Here is a 9033-nt window from a genome sequence, read left to right on the forward strand (position 1 = left end):
GCAGTCGATAAATACAAACGAAATGCAAATGATTATACGGAATGAAGAAAAAAAAATTATAAAAATAATTTTTTTTATGTGAATTTCATATTAATTTATTTTTTTTAAAGTGACTGCACGTCACTTACACAATAACGATTACAAATATCATTTCTCTATTCTAGTACCTAAAAATGCTTAGAAAGATAAAGTCAGATTGTCAAGATTGTCACGTGTGAAATCACACGCATAATAGAACCAACCAAACCAACCAAATACTCGTGCGGCTTCAAAATTTTTGCTGAAAATATTTTATCCATTTTAAATATTAGTTAAATATTTTAATCACAAAATAATAAAAATAAGTTCATAAATTAACATATATTGACGTAATATGTTAGATTATTACATAAAACAGTCTATTTATAAATTTATTTTGTCTTGTACCTATCTTGACAAATTAAAAGCTTTGGATCAGTTAACTTAATTAATATTTATTATTTTTCATAGGCCAAAAAATAACTTTGAATCGATGGTGTGATTTTATTTTCACTTCCTATTTTTTTGCATTATTGTAACATGTGTCATGTGATTTTTGGCTTCCCGTCGCTCCTCTATTAATTAGTACAAATTTCATTATATATGTATATAGATGGGATTTTATACAAGCGGGAAATAAAGTTGAATTTAATGAAATGTTATCATATTTGATGTTATACTTTAGATTATATAAAATAGTAGCATGGAACTCATATCTTTTATTTTTACGATTGGTTACCTTAGGATACAAAGAAATTGGTTATTTCTCGTACACAGTACACAGATTGTTGAGCTTTCATTGGACACCGCTAGATTTTGTGACCCAAGTGTTCGACGGGAACAAATTTGGTCATGCATAGAGCCCACACCATATATATGCATATAGATAGCTGATAACTGACAAGCCACACAGACTCGATGATCAACCCATCCCAACCATCGGATTAAGCCATATATAATTGACAAAACAATCTTGATCGTTGATTATGTAACACTATTTTTTTCCCTTGTGTATTTTATTTCTGCATAAAACTAGCTAAGAAGTGCATATATATATATATATATACACACTTTAGTCCATCAAGAATGGTATTCTTTTTAGATTTAAAAGATGATTTCTATTAAGTATTTAAAGTAGTTGCCTGAGTAAGTGGATATTTAGGCAAAGCAGGCGTCTTCACAGTAGAGAAATCCTTCAAACTTTGAATATATGAAACAATCTGAGAATAATCTCAGTCTATGGAAGAAATAATGTCCCAGAAGAATGCGGAATGAAAGCATGATAAAAAAATAATGAAATGAGGACTAGATAACTGGAGATGAAATGCTGAAAGAAAGTAAAAAGATAAAAAGTAAATAGAATCAAGTGATTGGAGGACCAGATAACTGGAATCAACTTAGATAAAAATAAATAATGCAAGTAAATAATGCAGATAAAAAGTAGATAATGCAAATATTGAAACAAATTTTTTGTTATTGAAAAATCATACTCACAAGAGTAATTACAAGGTAAAGTAATGAAAGGCGATAAGAGAAGTGGAGAAGACTTCAGGATAGAGTAGAGAAAGCTCTTAAGAAGTTTAGTTTTCACTCTATTTGGTTTTGACTTGAATTGAAGTGAGATACCCCTTTTATAAAACAATTAGTGCCTTTACAAAATATTAAAAGAGTCAAATAGTAAATAGTGAATATTGAATAGTAAAATTGACTTTTTTAACTATTTATTGAGCCAAAATATCTTTCGGTGCCGACAGATGACAGACTTTTTAGTTGAAAATGTGGGAGTTTGTTTCTTCTTCTTGTTCCAAAAGCAACATAATGAAAGTGTATAAAAATAGGGTAAGGATACCAGTAGTGTAACAACCCGCTAGAAATTTAATTTAAGGAATTTCTATTGGAAACCCCGTAAAAACTCTATAAGTTAGCTTATTGTAATATCCGCTCCTTTCTTCTTCTTCTTTATGAGCCTCGATCCACGTGTCAGGGTTCGGTATAGGTGCTGAGCCTCGTTCTACGTGTCAGGATTCGGTATAGGTGCTGAGCCTCGTTCTACGTGTCGAGAGTCAGTCTATCTGACGAGCCTCGATCTACGTATTGAAACTTATTCTACGTACTGTATCTCGATGGCGTGTTCTGCAAACTATCTTGCGGATTTCAAAATAAAATAGATATTTTAATGCTTACGAATATTTTAAATATTATGAAAATATCTATAGAATATATTTTCAGTATTATTATATAAGTATGTTTTAATGTAGCACAATTATAATATTTTAATGAGCTCTGAAAATATTATAATTGTGGATAATATCTTATATTAAATATTTTAGTTGTTTTAAAATATTAAGAGGTTTAACCTTACGTTAAAAACTCTTATTTAAATTAAATGGTTTTATCTTCTTTGAGTGATTAATGATACATTATCAATTTAGATAATGATGAAGAAATATTATTTTATAAACTTTAGTTTATAAAATAATATTCTATCTTAATTTCTCTTAGTGTTTTATTAAAGTGTTTATTTTAAATAAAATACTTACGCGTTTTCAAATCAGTGTTTAAACTCATCGTTAGATCCTTTTGAGGATCCCGAAGTGTAGGACTGAGATTAAATACCCAGGCTCCTATTCTTTTCCCTTCACTTTTTCCTTTTTCCTTTTTTCTTTTTTTTTTTCTTTTCTTCTTCTTCTTTCTCTTTTCTCTCTCCTCTCTTCTCTCTTCATGGCCGACGTGCTCCACCATAGCCGATCGGTCCAAGCCTCCCAGCCGGCACCACCTCCGGCCGCCGTGCCTCACCTCCCACACCGGCGTGACCCTCTCTCACCGGCGACCACAACTGCACCGGTGGTGTGCTTTTCCGGCCACCCGATCTCTCTCTATCTCCTTCCAAAGAAATGGGTCTTAACCCTTTTTCCTCCTCTTTGGACCACCATACATGGCCGAAACGGCCACCAAGCACCACCAATGGAACCACCATGTCAAGAGCTTCCTCCCCATGTCCTTCTTTTCCCCTAACTCTCACTTTTTCTTCGATGGGTCTTCACACACACACGTTCGGTTGCACTGCCGTGCACCACCGTACACGGCCACCCATGGTGTTTCACCACCACCACTTTGTTCCTCTCATCACCACGAACTTCCCCAAGAAATTTCATGGCCAACGGAGCTATGTAGAGCTCTCACTCTCCCTCACTCTCCAAGGTCGAAAATGGCTTCAAACGGCCTATCCGCCGCCGTGAGCCACCGTATGGCCACCACCTCGCCACCACAGCTCCACCACATGTTCATCTACCTTTCCCTAGCTTCCCATGAAGTTCTATGGCTTTCATCCACCTCAAGCGAACTCCTAGCTTTCGGATTTACTGTTCACGGCATGGTGCCGCCGTGCTCCGCCACCTTCGACCACCACGAGGCCACCATGAGCCTTCCAAGGCCACGCCTAGCTTTTCTCAAGCCCAAACTACCACTTTACGTGGTGGACAGCCACTGTACGCGGTGTTACCGCCACGTACGTTCCTCTGACGCTTAACCGTGACGAGCAGCGAGCGACGCACGGGTTAGCCCGTCGATGGTATAACCCTCTATTTCTAATTATTTACGTTTAAAATAGTTGATTGATTAGATCGTAGAATGCGTAATTAATAATTGTGGAGTTCGCTGCGTAGTTGTGAAGCGAAATGTAGTTGTGAAGTGTTGGGCTTGAATTGTAGTATTGTGGATTGTACCATGAAATGTGGACATGAGATGGATGCCGTAGTTGTGATATGGCATGATGTGTGAAGAGAGTACGCGTGGAGCGTATTCTGTGTAGTACAGCGACGCGTCGTGTGACGTGTGATATAGTGATGTGTGGCGTAGAAGGAAGGGAGTACACGTGGAGTGTACTCTGTGTTGTATGGCGATGCACCGTGTGATGTGCATCGTGATGGTATAACCTTCTATCTATAGTTATTAACGTTTAAAGTAGTTGATTGGTTGGAAACTTTTGGAGTTAGTATGCAAAATCCTTAAGTTATGGGTAAAACGGTCATTTTCCCACATGTAGAGAGTAAAATGAAAATTTTACTCTTTAAGTTAGTATTTTCCATATTTCAAATTATTAGTGATTTAGTTCTAACTTTTAGAATCACTAATTACAGTTCCTCGTGATCGCACTTGAAGTTTTATAAGAAACGCGGAGATCGAGGTAAGTTAGCTTTTAACTTACTAGCAGTCTACTGTGTATGTGTGCTAAGTAAAAGAATTACAGTGTATGTATGTATGTTATCATATATGTCATGCCATGCCAAGTTATCATGTAATTGTCTATTATACAGAATTTATTCTATCATCAATTTTTATCTGTTACACAATATATTCTGTCATGTATTACTATACATTACAAATATGTCATGCTAAATATGTTGTCTGTTATATGTTATGCCATGTTACGAAATGTTACTATCTCAAGTTGGTTATGTATTTCAAATTATGTTTAAGTCACATTATGTTACGTCAGGGCTTCAGTCCTTTCATATTCCAGTCACGTTTCATCTTGAGTATATTCAGTTTATGTAGAATACATGGGGCCACAACAACTGTGGAGTATATATTTAACTGCATTGTGATGTGTAGAATGCATGGGGCCACAACAACTGTGGAGTATGTATTTACACATAGAATACATGGGGCCACAACAACTGTGCAGTATGTATTTTTCATGTTAAGTCAAGTTTATGTAGAATACATGGGGCCACAACAACTGTGCAGTATGTATTTAACTGCATTGTGATGTGTAGAATGCATGGGGCCACAACAACTGTGGAGTATGTATTTACACATAGAATACATGGGGCCACAACAACTGTGGAGTATGTATTTTTCATGTTAAGTCAAGTTTGTATAGAATACATGGGGCCACAACAACTGTGGAGTATGTATTTTTCATGTTAAGTCAAGTTTGTGTAGAATACATGGGGCCACAACAACTGTGGAGTATGTATTTTCATGTTAATTCAAGTTTCAGAGCAAGTTCATGCTAAGTCAAGTTGCAAGTCAAGTTCAGTTCATGTTTCAATTTAAGTTATGTCAATTATGCTATGTTGTATGTCAAGTTATGCTTTAATTACTTATGAATTTGATTATGCATTTATGCTTTTACTGTCATACATACATTATTAGTCTGTATGGAAGTTTTTTGTTAACTTGCTGAGATTTGTAATCAAATCTCACTGTGGTAGTCCCAACTACCATTCTCCCCGAATGGTAGATCTTGTTACAGGACCTGAAGGAGGATCAGGAGCTGACCAACTAGACACAGTCGACTGAACGACGGTGTGTCGTTAATGTTAATATAGTAGTTAAATTACTACTTGTACGATGGAGTTGCATCTCCAGTACTATTGGATCATAACTATTTTGGAATAGTGCTGTGATCTTAGTTATTCAATGGATCTTTATGTATGAAGTATGTTTTAAGTATTGGGATATTTCCAGTTTGGTGCATAGTATTGCTAAAGAAAAAAATTATCCGTTGCGAATATTGCATAATGTTAGATGCATGTTAGGATTATTGCATCTTATATGTCATGAACGGGGGCAGGTAACCTTGTGTTGCATGTCTCGACACTTCAAATGTCCGTCCGATCCCAAATGAAATTTGGGGGCATCACAAGTAGTCTTGTGGAACTTTGTGAAATATATGGTAGTTTACTTTGGTGAATTAATCATCATAAAGCTTTAGCGTACCTTCAAAATCATGACCAAAGAAATTGCTATATAAGTCATTAGCAGCAACTGAAATCTCAACAACGAGAGCATTTGATGATGCATCTGAGTCATATTCAAAAATCTTCCTAGGCTTCATCTTCATTTGCTTCAAGGGAGGCCTTTAATATTTTGATTAACTCTTTATTCTTTAGTCCATCAATAATGATCTTCTTTTTAGATTTATAAGATAATTTCTCTGAAGTATTTGAAGTAGTGGTCTGAGCAAGTGAATATTCAGGCAAAACAAGTGTCTTCATAGCAATGAAATCCCTCAAGATTTGAATATTTGAAGCAGTCTGAGGATAATCTCTGGCAATGGAGGAAATAATGTCTTCTGTGTGGAGAAATTTATCCCACCATTTGACAAAATAGTGTCTAAGTAATATATCACCATTCTTTTTATAACTTAGTTTTAAAATCCAATGAACTTTGTATCTTTTGCATAAATGGAGTAAAGAGAGAAATTTAGAATTATGACTGTCCATCTCTGGGAGGGCCACAGAGGAGAAATATTTTATAGCTATTTAAAATCTTTCGGAAAAGATTTTGGAAATAGAACCAAATTAGTTCCACCAACATTGAAACCAAAGTGGGAAAGTATGCTTAACTTTATTGTCAAAATTGAAAAATCAAGAGTGTGATTGGTCTAGAGTTTGAAACATTGTGAATTTAAACTAAGCGTCAATATAGTTATAATAATAGTAAACTATATCTGATTATGATAATTTTTTAGAAATATAGGAATGGGTTCCCCATTCTTTTTCAATAATCACTTTCAGAATATCAGTACTATGGAAAATAATATTGGTTTTATCAGTTTTATAAAAAATATGTTTAATGGTAAGAGATTCTATTTGAAACAAAATTTCAAAGTAAAATTAGAAATTTTTTCCTAAATTCTCAAGAATCCAATGGAAATTGGAGGTAAAATAAGTAAAAGCAATTTTGAATGGATCTGTATACATGAATCGTTGTGGTTCAATGTAAAATAAATTTTAAAAATATGTCTTTTTAATATAATCTGTTTTTGAAGTAGAAAAATATTGGGTTGGCTTAACCGTATAAATAGGTTTAGCATACAAGTCATAAAAAGTTGAAATAGTTGAAGCAAATGAAATATGTCGGATGGTAAGAATACTACCAAGTGTAGTAAACCTATTAGCAATATCCAATGAGGAAGCATGTTCATGTTTGAGAAGCAATTTATGTGGAATTAGGGGATGAGACTATGGTTTTTTTCTTTTATCTTTTTTCTTACTCAAAGTTTTTGCAGGAATTCACGGGTAAGAAAATCAGGAATGAAATTATCAAATTCCTTTATATATTTAATATCGAAATGAAAAATACTTAAAATAACTTGCCAACATGCAAAAATATGTTTGGATATAATGTTTTCAGTACTTTTACAATCAATGCATCATAAAATATTTTCGTTTAATAAATCAATCTAAAATTTAGAAATGCATAGTACTATAGATAATATTTCTTTTTTAATTGTGCTATAATTGAGTTGAGCAGAATTCTAGACTCCATAACAGAATTGAACAATTTATTTAAATGAGTCTGGTGAAATTATTTGTTCCAAAATGCCACCGTAACTAATGTCAAAGATATCTGTTTCAACTATTTTGAAAGAATCATAAGTAAGGATTCCAAAACATGAAAAAGTTTTGACGTGTGTATTGATTTGTTTAATAAGATTAGTATAAATATCTGTCCAATGAGAAGGATTGGAATGAAGTCTTTCAAAAAGTGAACGACATTAATTTCGCATATTTTTGTAGAATTCAGCAACATAATTAAGGGAACCAATAAATATTTATAACTAGTTTTTGTCAAGAATAACATCAGAAAATTTATCAGCAAATTCGATGGCTCTATTGATGGGTCGAATTTTGCTTTAAGAAATATCATAACCAATAAACCTAATCTCGGTTTGGAATAATTTAATCTTTTTGGCTGAAACAATAAGACTATTTTATCTAATGATATTTGGAAACGAAGATAAATATTTTCAATGTTCATCAATAGACTTTGAAAATATAAGATCATATCAATATAAATAATGGTGACCTCTCTCTCTCTCTCTCTCTCTCTCTCAAAAAATGCTAAAGTCACACATGACTTTTCTCTACGCGGATCCTGTTTAGAATTATTTAGTTATTTATTTAGTGAATAAGGAATTTTTTTGATAATATATTGATTTTAAAAAAATATTTAAAAAATATATGAAAAAATACAGAAAAAATAAAAAGTTTTTGTGCTGTCAGAATCCCTCATATATGATGGTAGAGCAGCTCATATATTATATTATATTATTTGTAGGGTTATTATATATTCATGTTAGGTATTAAGTGACAAACTCAATTCCATGCAAGTGATGTGTTCGTCTTTTAGTTTGCCTGGAATATAGGCTTTACTAAATTAAACTAAGGGGATGATTGGAAATAGTTTTCATCCCATCTCATATTATTTTATCTCATCCTTTTGAATTTTCTTTCAAATTATCACTTAAACACAAATATTTTTAAACTAATCATTACAATTTTTTCAAACTAATCACTTCAAGTTTCATAAACTTTCAAATAAAAAATAAAAAATATTCAACTTTTTTAAATCTCAAAATAAAAAATACGTTAAAAAAATTATATTATAACAATATTTTAATTTTATTATATTTTATTATTTAACTTTTTATCTCTTATTTTCCAAAATTCAAGAAATATTTGACTCAAACTATCTCATTACTATTCACAAATCATTTTACTATTATTCACAAAATTTTCATTTCATTTCATTCCTCAAACATCTCATTATACTGTTTATCTTAATTAATTGGTGACGATATGACGTATCTTTTTATAGAGCAAAATATATTAATAAGTCTTATTTTTTTACACATCCAATACACAGCTGATATGAAAGCATTACACATCAATTATATTAAAAAATATTAATATTTTAATTTTTTTTGAAGTTATAATGGATTCCACTACAAATAAAATGTTGTCACACTAACTTAGAGTACAAGTAGTAGACTTAACAAAATTAAAATTTAGCCAACATTTGACTAGAAAGCATAAAAAGAAGTTGCAATGGGCTCAACAAAGATATAATAATTTTAGCTTTCATCAATTCCACTAACCAAATTTGTTGAGCTCCAGCTGTTGGCCAATTATTATTTTGGCATAAAAAATTCCCTCTCCCTCTTGTTTTTCGATTCTTACCTGCTGCATTTTTGAGTTTTTGTTTATTAAACATATTTAA

The sequence above is a fragment of the Carya illinoinensis genome, chromosome 4 (genome assembly GCF_018687715.1).
Source record: "Carya illinoinensis cultivar Pawnee chromosome 4, C.illinoinensisPawnee_v1, whole genome shotgun sequence".
NCBI lineage: Eukaryota > Viridiplantae > Streptophyta > Magnoliopsida > Fagales > Juglandaceae > Carya > Carya illinoinensis.